General features: G+C 31.0%; 1 long non-coding RNA gene and 1 pseudogene across 1 annotated transcript; one reads left to right on the top strand and one right to left on the bottom strand.

Annotated features, from left to right (window-relative positions):
- Positions 1-1533: 1533 nt before the first annotated feature.
- LOC128285321 (uncharacterized) lies at positions 1534-2413 on the bottom strand. The gene is made up of 3 exons (XR_008275824.1): positions 2342-2413; positions 2099-2247; positions 1534-1683 (listed from the first exon to the last, which is right to left on the bottom strand). It is a non-coding gene; the product is annotated as an uncharacterized LOC128285321 (long non-coding RNA).
- A 2277-nt stretch (positions 2414-4690) lies between these two features.
- LOC108451003 (putative pectinesterase 63) lies at positions 4691-8063 on the top strand (annotated as a pseudogene).
- Positions 8064-13175: the final 5112 nt, after the last annotated feature.

The raw sequence follows: 13175 nt of genomic DNA, 5'->3' as shown, positions 1-13175 counted from the left end.
CGTCGGATGCAATAAAGTTAGGTGGAAACGATTGCTCACCATGACTGTGCATATTAAATGCATCCCGTAACATACTTTCCATGTCATCTTGTCTAACATATTGGTGGTAATCAGTATTAGGATAAGTCGGATTAATCGTTGAAGAAGTTCCACTAGATGTACACTCTCCATGGAAAATCCATTTTTTATACCCCCGAATAAAGCCATCAACAATTAGATGCTCGTAGACAACTTCACGAAAATGGCAATTGATGTTGTCACACTTCTTACACGGGCAAAGAATCATATTCTCTTGGCTTGCATTTTGAAATGCAAAATTTAGAAAAGTTTGTACTCCATTTCGATAGGCATTGCTTACCCTTGACAATTTCATCCAACTCCTATCCATTTCGTAGTTCTTGAAATCTAAAGTTGACAATAAAAGGGATTATCTTATGTAAATTATGTAAGATATGATATATATTTATGTATTATGTAGGTTATGTAAATTATGTAAGTTATTTATCTTATGTAAATTATGTAAGATATGATACGTCATTATGTATTATGTAAGTTATGTAAATTATGTAAGTTATTTATCTTATGTAAATTATGTAAGATATGATATATATTTATGTCTTGTGATTGTGTTGATGGGAAAACATAAGGGAAGTGAATAATTGGTTATTGGATTAAATTTACAAGTTTAGGGTTAATTATTTATTTTGAATTAAGTTCATCATATGTGGTCAATAATGAATATTTAATTAGGTAATTTAAAAATAAAATAAAAGTAGACAAAATATTTTTCATGATTAAAAGAAAAGAAAATAAAACATTTAAAATAAAGTTTTAAATACAATTTAATTTAATTAGGTAATTTAAAAATAAAATAAAAGTAGACAAAATATTTTTCCTAATTAAAATAAAATAAAATAAAATATTTAAAATAAAATATTTAAAATAAAATTTTAAATACAATTTAATTTAATTAGGTAATTTAAAAATAAAATAAAAGTAGACAAAATATTTTTCCTGATTAAAATAAAATAAAATAAAATATTTAAAATAAATTTTAAATACAATTTAATTTAATTAGGTAATTTAAAATTAAAATAAAAGTAGACAAAATATTTATCGTGATTAAATTAAAATAAAATAATATCTTCAAAATAAAACTTTAATTACAATTTAATTTAATTAATAAGGTTAATTAGCCTTTTATACATAGTAAGCTTAATAAGGTTCATGTGTATAAGAAAGTTTTACATAACTATGTAGTTGCAAGCAGTAAAGGATGTGCAAGGCAAGGCTACTATGTCCGTGCATTGGGCTGTGTCGGTAGAATTGATGATAGTCATCTACATATTTACAATTTCTGAATTGTACTAAATTATTTAAATTCAATAATTCAATTTATTATTTAAAGATTAAAAAAAATATAGTTAAGCATGAACTAAACTTGAAAATAGTTATTGGGTTCGTTTTACATTTCATGTTTAATGTTTGTGATTATCTATTTTAACAATATATACTAAATTTAAATATTAAATGTATATAATAATAAGCGAAATCCATTACACTTGAATATAAAATTATTTAATTTTACAATATTAAAATTTATAAATTTCAATTCAAGCACACCTAACTTTGATAGTATGGTTAAATCCAAGTAGTGGACATAGACATCAAATCACACTGCAACTGCCATTGAAAAACTTGTTTGAATTAGGGGGTCAAATAATAGAGACAGAAAATTAGTCAATTACAAATTAAAAAGTAGAAACGAATGCAGAATTTTTAATGTTATATTAAAAGACATTAATTGTTGGGTTTTAAATATTATGGTTTAAAGACATTAATTTTCTACTCATTCTAGACGCCATGTCTGGTCATACTAGTTGGGTTTGCCCAAAGTTAAAAATAATCAAGTTCACCATCAAATTGAAAAGTGGAAATAGGTTAAAATTACAGGGCAATTGATAGCATTGGATCCTCGAAATTCAATTTGAATGTTAGTGCAAACTTTTCCCCCAAATTTAAAAAAATCCAAATCCATCGTAAAATTGAAAGGCAGAAGGTGGATTCATATTGCTAAGAATTAGATAATTGAAATTACCTTTGATGAAATACTCGGAAGAAGGCCAACCTCGTACGGTGGTGGTGGACAAGGACTCCTCTGGGGTCAAACGATTAGCCAATTTCTCAACAATCTGAGCAAGGCCGTATGATTGCGACATGGGATGAGGATTTTCCGAAAGAGTAATTCTTCAAAAGAAAATTACAAGCACAATTAGTGTTGGATGTCATTCATTCTATCCATAGAAAATAAGGAAGCACCCAATTCCAAGTAGACACGCACTTTTGAGGAAACACTTAAAAAATCCCATACTTCATGTTGTTCAGCCACATTGGGTATAGACAACAGATCCTGTAAAGAGGTGGCTTAGTTGAAGAAACAGGTTCAAAAGTAACCATCCTAAAAAAATGAAAGACTAGGACATAAATTACTTGCAGATATTTGTCAAGATGAATGCACCGTTGATGAACAAAAGCATCCTATGTGCTTGATGAAAGTATCCGTTGATGAACAAGATGTCGATGCAATCGTTCAAAATTTCTATATCTGCAGTTTAAAAAGAGAGAGAGAAGATTAACTATTAAAGAAGAAAAAAATCAAATTCTCAGAACTTCATTTTGTTCTCTTGAGATCAATACATTGCGGTTTAAACTTTGGCACATAACAGGGACACTATCCAGCAAAATAGCTTTGGCACATAAAATATCTTAAATATGCAAACATTTCGACCTTTTCTTTTTTTCCGAAACTTACTTAAACATACACTAAACACACCTAATGAAAAAATGTAAAGCCTTTGCCAATAAACAAAACTAACAAGTAAACATATGATAGAGAGAAAGCACCTACTGATTCAAAATAAACAAACCTTAAACATGCATATCATATGTCTATATTTATTGTTTCACTCAACTAAATCTCAATCATTTTATTAACGGGTATGGATTTGAACCAATAGAAAAAGAGCAGCTATGTTTTTAATGGAAATTGAAAGGTAACCATGGGTTTTGGAATTAGATGCTCCACTTAAAGTTGGGGACCGATACTGATATTCCAATAGAAGGATACCACATGTTTATTCCTTTTTAAAGCTAAGAAATTCTAACCAGAACTACTCCACATTAAAATTAGGCACAAGCCTCCCTAGCAATTTTTGAATTAGTACGCATGTTCCGAAATAGGAAACACGAGCGACTCAATTCAGTAAAACTAATGTTCCTACTATCTTAGTTTATTAGTATAAAATTTTTGGGTAAAACAAATAATTCATAAAATTCACAAACTTCAGAATTTATGTATCTAGAATTATGTTTTTATATCAACACAAAAACAATTCATATAAGTTCAATCATGAAGACGACACCTAAACCTAACTAAGTTATAGAACACACACACGGATAAATATATATATATATATATATATATATATATATATATATATATAACTCCTATTAAGCTTTCCATGAACAAGATTCAAATTTTCAAATTCCAGTTTTCCAGCAAGAGCTATATACTGTCATGACCTCAATGAGGGCCTTAATAATCTGCAAACATTTTGAATGTTTTTACATCCAACTTTTGCACTCCAAAAACAAAACTTCTACTTTTATGTGTGTTGATTGTGATTATTATTATTATTTTGGTTCTATTGTTGATTGTGATTTTGAATTTTTGACACACTACAAAAACACTACCAATATGGTATAGTTGTATTTGTAATTTTCCTTTTGGATTTTAGAAATTATTAATATTATAAAAAATACAAATATATTAAATATGGATACCATATAAGTACATGAATCGTTTGTGATTTTTTTATTTTTAAATTTCTTTTGAGATTTTATAATCTTTTCTCTAAAACACCTTTTGACATCTATTTTGTTTTACTTATTGTGAATCCTACTGATGGAAAATACCAACCTCCAAATTCCTTTCTTCTTGAGCAAGCACCAAAAACAACAAAGCCCCCCACCCCCCTAAGAAAAGCCTTCCATTACCTGATTAATATATCTATATATCTTTGCTAATTTTTCCAATAATATATATGAACTGAAGTCATAGATATGCTGATCATATGTATATTTATATCATACCTATAATAATAATAATAATAAAGTAATATATATCGAAATTATGTTTAAGCAATCCTCCCTACTCCATTTCCAACCCCCAACTTTCTCCTACATTTTGCTGTTATTTCCTATTAGATATTAATGATTTGACATGAGTACTAGTTTTAGTTATAGCTCCCTCGTGTGTGCACAAGAATTTCAGGTCACTTCCACCATATATTTCACACAATCATAACATTTCCTCTTCCATTTGTAGCTTTGTTGAGTGGGGCATCCTACTTACTTCTCTTATCACCACAACTCTTTCATGTATTTAAATAAGTCGCAAACATCACATAAATCAATTAAATTAAGTTGGAATATTATAAATAAAGAAAATAATATTAGAAAAATTTTGAGTCTTATTTAAGAATTGATTTAACTTAATTTTGAATTTAATTAAAATTTAATGTGACTATTAAACAAGAAAGAATATCATATCAAAATATATTCATGTATGCACATGCACTACATATATTTATGATGGGAAATGATGTGGATTTTCAAGCGTTGGATAGAAATGGACGTGAGAGTAGATTCATGTGCAAACGTTTGGGAGGTACCTGATAGGCATTTACAACCAGCTGCTAATGTTAACATTTCTCTTCCATGTATAAAGTTTTTGCCTGCCATTTTAATTAAAAGAAAATACAGCTCCACTTAGTACAAAACTGAATCAAGCAACACAAACCCATATAAGAAACTTGAATGAACTTAGAATATAACATAGCAAATAACGAAAATAACCAGTCAAATTGAAATCTGAAGCAGAAAAGAAATATGCTTTTCCTTTGAACCCAAAAATTATCGAGGAGATGAGCAGAGAAGAACTTACAGGTGTAAACAAAAAAGGCAAAAGGGGTTTTTTTTTGGATGTCGAATTGGGGAATTTTAGGGATGAGCAGATGAGCAGAGATGAGCAGAGAAGAACTTATAGGTGAATTTTAGAGATTTCAAACTGGGGAAGAAGGGGTTTTTTCGGATGTCGAATTGGGGAAAAACAAGTGATAATTCTTTAGGGATTTGGGACTAAGGAAAAGAGGGGAAATGAACTGGGAAGACTTTGACAAAATTTCTAAGTGTTATCGTGTGTAAAAATGAAGACAACAAAACGACGATGTTTTGACAAACATAATTTAACGTTTGCGGCGTTTTTGCAATAGCGCCGCTAAAAGGGTAAGCTATTGCAGCGTTTCAAATAAACGCCACTAATAAACTAACAAAACGACGACGATTTGATCTGAACAAAATAATAGTAGAGGCGTTTACACACAAGCGCCGCTAAATCCAAACCTATTGCGGCGCTTCACAAAAAACGCCACTAATAAATCCTACAAAACGGCGCCGTTTTGTTTAAAACATGATGCTCTTTTGCGGCGTTTTTGTAAAAAAAATGCCGCTATTGTATACCTTTTGCGGCGTTTTTTATAAGCGCCGCTAATTCCTTTAAAAATTAAAATTATTTAATATATAATTTAAAAACAATATAAATTAAAAAAATCACTTATATACCCAAAAACTTTTAAATTATTTTAAATAATAGTATTTTAAATTTTTATTTAAGTAAATAATTTTTAAAATTTAACTAATAGTTAAAAGAATTAGATAAAATTTGAAATCTTGAAAATTATTGAAAATTTGAAATCTTTAAAATTTGAAATTATTTAATATTATATAAATTAAAAAAGCACTCATATACCCAAAAAAAACTTTAAAACTAATTTAAATAATATTATTTCAAATTTTAATTAATTTTTAACACTAATTATCCTAAACCCTAAATCCATAACCTATGTCCCCTTAATGCCTTAACCCCTAAATCCCTAAACCCATAACCCCCAACTCATAGCCCTTAGACCTTTAACCCCTAAGCTTTAAACCCTAAACCATGTACCCTTAACCCTTAAGCCTTGGACCCTTAACTCCTAAACCCTTAACCTTTAACCTTTAACCCTTAAATCATAAACCCTAAATCTCTAAACCTCAACCATTGAACCATAAATCATAATCCCTAAGTCCATAATCCATAATCCATAAACCTTGAGATATTAACTCATAAACCATAAACCCCTAAACCTTAAACCCTAAACCCATAATTCATAAACCTTAAAATATTAACTCATCATAAACCATAAACCCTAAACTATATTCCCTAAACCATAAACCTTAAACTATAATGATAAGTAATTCAATATTTTCAAATTAATATTATCCCTTTTATGATTATAGAATAATTTATTTAATATATAAATTGACAAACAATCAGTCATATAACAAAAAAGCTTTAAAATTATTTTAAATGATAGTATTTTAATTTTTCATTTTTAACATATATTTTATATGTTTTATTTTCAAATTTTTCTACGTGTCATTATTTTTTCCGAAGAAGTTAAATATTCAATTAAAATAATTTAATTAATATAAAAACCAATAAATGTTTTTGTGGCGCTTTTTGAAAAAACGCCGCTATAAATAGAGCAATAGCGGCGTTTTTCAAAAAGCGCCGCTATAGATCTGAGCATTAGCGGCGTTTTTCTTAAAGCGCCGCTATATATCTGAGCATTAGCGGCGTTTTTCATAAAGCGCCGCTATAGATTTGAGCATTAGCGGCGTTTTTCATAAAGTACCACTATAGATCTGAGCATTAGCTGCGCTTTTGGCAAAACGCCGCTAATAACACTAAAGGTCAACGTGAAACGACGACGTCCTGCTTTACTTTTGCGGCGTTTTTTTGCAAACGCCGCTAATGCCTGATCTGTAGCGGCGTTTTTTTAAAGCGCCGCTAATGCTTGATCTTTAGCGGCGTTTTTACTTTAAACGCCGCTAAAAATGCCGCAAAAAACCTGTTTTGCTATAGTGCTTGATTGCTCCGGTTGTTGTTTCCAAACAAATACCGGCAGATAAAGGGCAAGTAAATGCTTGGTTTGAAGGCATTATCAAGCCTGTGACAGAAAGGGGTAACAGCTTAGACCCATAGCTGATTCAGGCTAAGAGTAATCCTAAAGTCGTGTAGGTGAGGCAAGGTGATGGTGGAGAATTCAATAGCGTAAAGAAACCCATCAAGAGCGTTCCATTAGGGAATACCAAGCGTGTGATTATATCTATCGGACCTGGGGTTTACAAATAGAAAATCAAAATTGAACGAGGCAAGCCATTCATTACATTGTTGGGAGATCCAAAAAAACATGCCCAATTTGACATTCGGCGACACCGCCAAGGAATATGGAACCGTTAATAGTGCCACTCTGATTGCTGAGTCTAATTACTTTGTGGCAGCTAATCTCAATATAGTGGCTGAACTGAATGCATTGCATGGGTAAGTTTGAATCTTAATGAATTGAGATTGTTTTAATAGAACTTAGCTCCGAAACCAGAAGGCGGGAAGACAGTAGGAGGACAAGCGGTTGCCTTGAGAGTGTCTGGCGATAGGTCGCCTATCTATAACTACAATATCTACGGTTTCCAGGAAACGAGCGATGACAAGGGTAACCATTTCTTCAAGGACTACTATGTTTCAGGCACAGTTGATTTTATTTTAGGAAGTGGGAAATCTTTGTATCTGGTACTATTCTTCTTGACCAAAATAAATTTAACAACAAATGTTATATTAAATGTATATATTGATTGGAAAAGTTGGATATAGAACACGAACATATTTGTGGGAGAAGCGAGAAGGTAGAGGATTTACAGTGATAACAACACAAGCAAGAGAAAGTTCATCGGAGGACATGGGTTATTCGTTCGTGCATGGCAGCATTACCGGAACAGCCAACAATTCATTTTTGGGGGCTTGGAGGAGCAATCCAAGAGTTGTTTATGCATTTACTGAAATGAGCAACGTCGTCAATACTGCTGGATGGTCTCATAATAGGTTTCCTAAACGAGCCAAGTAAGATAAATTACTTTTTCTATATATATTAATCCTTGTAAGAAATGAAATCTTATTAAGGTGAGAATGATGCATTACTGTTTACAATGGAGAATACAAGTGCAAAGGGCCAGGTGCAAATCCAAATAACCGAGAGCCATTCGTGAAGCAGCTATTAGGTGCGGAAGTCCTACCGTTCCTGGTTCTTGACTTCATTGATCCTACCAAATGGCTGCTTCCTCCTAACTATTAATTTAATCAGTGTATGTTAGTCTTTCAGTTTTCTTGGAAGCACTTTCAACAAAAATTGTAAAGAAATATTAAAATAATTTTAAAATTCAAAATATTTATAAAATTTAAAATTTATATTTTAAAAATAATAAAAATTTTAAAAAATTCTAAAGTATATATAAAGCAAGTTAAAATTTAAATTTTTCTAAAATAATAATTTTGGGACATTCTTATCGTATTAAAGTATTTTATTTTTAAAATTATTTTGTTTTGAAAATTTTTCAAATACATATGGTTTCAAATTTATGTGCTTTAATATGAAATTAGTTATACTATAACAAGATTTTAATTTGGTATGTTTAAAATTTTAATTCAACGCAAAATTCTTTCACTAGATTCGACTTGACCCAAATTTTATTTCACTTCTAGTTCAGATGATAAAATATGATTCATCAACTCGATTAGCTTGAAATTTTTCACTTGATTCGACTCAATTCGATCAAGCAGTCACCCCTATTCAAATATATGATTTCAAATTTATGTGCTCTAACATGAAATTAGTTATGCCATAACAAGATTTTAATTTGACATTTTAACATTTTAATTTTTAATTTAACTCAAACAAATTTACTCGATTTGATTTAACCCGACTTAATTTTCATTTCACTCAACTCGATTCAAAAAAAATTCAAATCAAGTTAGGATGATAAAATAGGGCTCATCAACTCGATTAGCTCGAAATTTTTTCACTCAATTCAACTTGATTCGGTTGAATACTCACCCTTATTGAGAGGGATAGACATGAACCCTAAACATGGACCGTAAAACATATATGAATGATAAAAAAAAATACAATTCATAATCAGAATTATGATTACAATCAATACATTTATATAACAACAATTAGAATTAAACTATAACATGCATAAATGAATAGACTTGTAATATCCTGATTTTGGGCTTAGTCGGAATAGTGGTTTCGTGACCACAAAATCCAAGATAGAAATAATTATTTTATGATTATTTTGAGGTCTATGATATGATTGCATGATTGTGTGAAAATTTCGTGAAGAAATTTTATGCATAAAGTGCTTAAATTGAAATTAGGGACTAAATCGAATAATTTGCAAAACTTGTATTCTAGAAGTTTCTAATATGAAATTGTTTTGAAATATTAATTATGAGGTCTTAAATAGAAATTTTACCAATTTCTAAGTCTATGGACAAAAATTGGACATCGATGGAATTTTTGGAAAGTTTAGTAGTAAGGGCATTTTTGTCATTTAGGGGTAAAATGAATTGAAATATAAAATTAAAAGCCAATTTTGCTCATCTTCAACCCCATGGCCGAATATAGCAAGGAGAAACCATGGCTAGGGTTTTTCAAGCTTCCAAGCTCGATTGTAAGTCCATTCTAGCCCTGTTTTTCAAGTTCTTTACGTTTTTGGAGTCCCAGTAGCTCGATTAAGCTTATGCTAGCAATAATTTAACCTAGGGTTTATATTTGGAAAAATACCCATAGGTGAAATTTGTGTATTTTTATGTTTTATGATAGAATCTGAGGTTTTAAATTATGTTAGACAACTTGTGCTACTCGGTTTTAAGCGAAAACTAGCAAAAGGGCTTAATCGGTAAAAATACCTAATAGTCATAAGTACATGTTAGAGTGAGAATTTGATGTTGCCATAGAAGGGAAAAATGATCAGCATGTCATAAAACATAAGAAAATAGGCTGAAGTTTAATTTACGAGCTTTGGGGAAAAAGTGTAAATATGCAAAAGTTTAGGGGCAAAATTGTAATTTTTCCAAAATATGATTTTGGGTCAATTTGAATAATGTGAGTCCTAATTAGACTATATTTTAAATGATAGAGCAAGGAAAACTGAAATTGGGCTAAAATGGGGAAAATACCAAGTTCTTGACGAAATGGTAAAAGTAGCCATTTTAGCATACGAGGTAAGTTCATATGTAAATGTTGGTAACATAGTTATTGTTTTAAATGTTTTAATGTTATTTAAATGATATGATAATTATTATGAAATATCATACTTGTGACAATTGTTTGATAATATGTCAAATTATGTGATATACTTGGAAAATGTGAAATACTATCGAGTATCGGTATCGACATTCCATAGATGATGGTTGAGACATATGATTGGGAAAAATGTCCCGTTGAACCTTAGGAATGGATTAGGATACAAGTGACATGTCACTAGGATATTTGGCCATCCGAACTCGTTGAGTTGAGTCCGAGTTCACTTATGGATGCGAATGTCCGAACTCGTTGAGTTGAGTTCGAGTTCAAGAGATGTAACTAGGCATCCGAGCTCGTTGAGTTGAGTCTGAGTTTACTTATGGATGCGAATGCCCAAGCTCGTTGAGTTGAGTCCGAGTTCACTTATGGGCGGGTTACATGGTAGCTTGGCTACATATGTGGCACTTATGTGCAAACTTTCCATGTATCCGAATTATATTTCGATGTGTTCAACGGGTAAAATTCTACTCAAATGGAGGAATACTCGAGATGAAAGGGACGTATTTGTAAGTGTTGTGAAATGAATACTTTGAACAGGTATGTACTTAACCCTCGGGTTGAAAAATTGATATAACAACAATATGGTAAGATGATAAATGAAAATGTGATATGAATGTCTTGGTGATGATTATGCAAATGATGTTTTATGTTTGCTTATATGGTTATGTTACTTGCTATTTGCATGTGAACTTATTAAGCATTTATGCTTACTCCCTCCTTTTCATTCCTTGTAGTTTTGACAAGCCAGCTCGGAAATCGGGAACGGTCGGAGGCTCGCTCACACTATCCGTATACCATCTTGGCATAATGGCTTGTATATTTTGAGTATGGCATGTATAGCATTATAATCATTTTGTATATATGGTCTTATGATATGGTTATTGAGTGGTATGGAAATGCTTGGTAATGATTAGCCATTGGAATGGCTAATCATGATCATTTTTGGTGTTATGTATGCTAAATGTAAATTGCTAGCTAATCCATGGAAACCATGAAATAGGTAAAATTTACCATAAAATAGATTCAGACAGCAGCAGTGACATGAGTTTGAAAAATCACTAAAAATAGTATAGATACAATTAGATGATGAATAATATATGGAATCGAAGCTTGATGAGTCTATTTTCATATGGAAGAAGAAAAACAGGTATATAAGCTATATTTTATGAGATGTTTAAATTTTTGTGAAACAGGGCCAGAGCGATTTCTGGATCCCCTGTTCTGACTTTGGAAATTCACCATAAATTTTTCAAAGATAATTAGAAATCATGATTTATATGTACAGATTCCTTATTGAGTCTAGTTTTATTAGAAAGAAACGGTATAGTCATTGAAACTCTGTACAGGGAGATATCTGATTTGTAATACACAGAGGTCAGAGCAGTCAAACTCTGAAACAGGGGAGACTTTAACTAATAAACTGTACTAATTTGCTTGACCAAAAATTCTATAAAAAATTAGTAAATAGATATATGAGTCTAGTCTCAGGAAAAATTTATGGAATTGGATTTCGAGTTTCCTAACTCGAGATATGAATTTTTAAGCGACTATGACGCAGATTGTTAGCTTGACTGAAAATTTTAAAAATAAATTGTTTGAGTTGTTTAAGTAATGAATTAAGTCATTAACACCTCGTGTTCGACTCAACAACGGTCTCAGTGCACGGGTATTACATTTGGTGGTATCGAGCAGGTTTAGTCGGTTCTCGGACTAACCTAGCATGTGTAAAAGTTTAGCTATCGTGCCAGCGATGCGTGATAGTGTGATGTCTTCCGACGCCAGTATAAGTCTGAGATCAGTCTTATTTAGGCAGGTACTCTCCAACCAAGCTCGCCGACCATGTTCAATGTTATGTGAAGGTATTTGAGTAAAATTATGATTATGATAAGTCTCGGTTCAGAAAAGTATGAATAAAGGTTTATGATACATATGTGATAAATATTCATATTTGCTTAATGCTCATATGATGTAGTGTATGTGGCTTACTTGATAAGATGAACGGATTAAATAGAAAGTAGTAGAGGTATGAATAAAAGTCATAATATTATGATACGAATGAAAATGTCCTTGTCTTGATTTAGACGTCGAATGTTGATAAATGTTAATGATATATAATTTTTATGAGATAAAGGATTATAATGAAATGAACTTATCTATGTTAAATTGTTAGACTGAATTATATGATTGTAATGATATGTACATGATGATGCACGAAATGAAAGTTGTGATTGTGATGCAAATATCTATGTTTGTTTGGCCTTATATGATGTCATGAGCATGAATTAAATTAATTAAATGAATGGATAAGTGAAGCTATCTAGAAAACATAGAATGTATGCATAAGTATATTGTCTAAATGGGACAATAGGAAAATTGGTGTAAGCCAACATGAATGAATGACATGATTTTGATGATGTTCTATGATGATGGGAGTTGTGTCATATGTGTATGTATAAGAAAGTCGAGTCAGAGGTCCTACAACCCCTCCCCCTTACCAAAGTGGTACTTATAATGGAATTTCATGAGATTTGTATTGAATAAGTTTCCGGTTGAGAACCCAAAGAGTTCAGTGATAGAATAATTATAAGTATGATCAGAGATTGAAAATGAGCTGATAAGTAAAGTCAGAACCAGTAAAGTATCGGATTGACGTAAAGATTATTGGAGTTATGCACTGTCCCAGTTAGAAAAGGAATTCTCCTTGGTAAACCGAATTTATCAGGTGCAAGGTTGAGAAAAGTGTAAATCGAAATTTATTCAGAATTGGCCTTCTTTAGTGAATGGTTTAATATGAAATTTGTGTGGCAGAACTAGTTGGGGAAATGATAATTGAAATGTGAACTATCTGAGTGTGACATTATGATTGGA

The sequence above is a fragment of the Gossypium arboreum genome, chromosome 12 (assembly GCF_025698485.1).
Source record: "Gossypium arboreum isolate Shixiya-1 chromosome 12, ASM2569848v2, whole genome shotgun sequence".
Taxonomy (NCBI): Eukaryota; Viridiplantae; Streptophyta; class Magnoliopsida; order Malvales; family Malvaceae; genus Gossypium; species Gossypium arboreum.
This window is presented reverse-complemented; position numbering and strand designations above follow the sequence as displayed.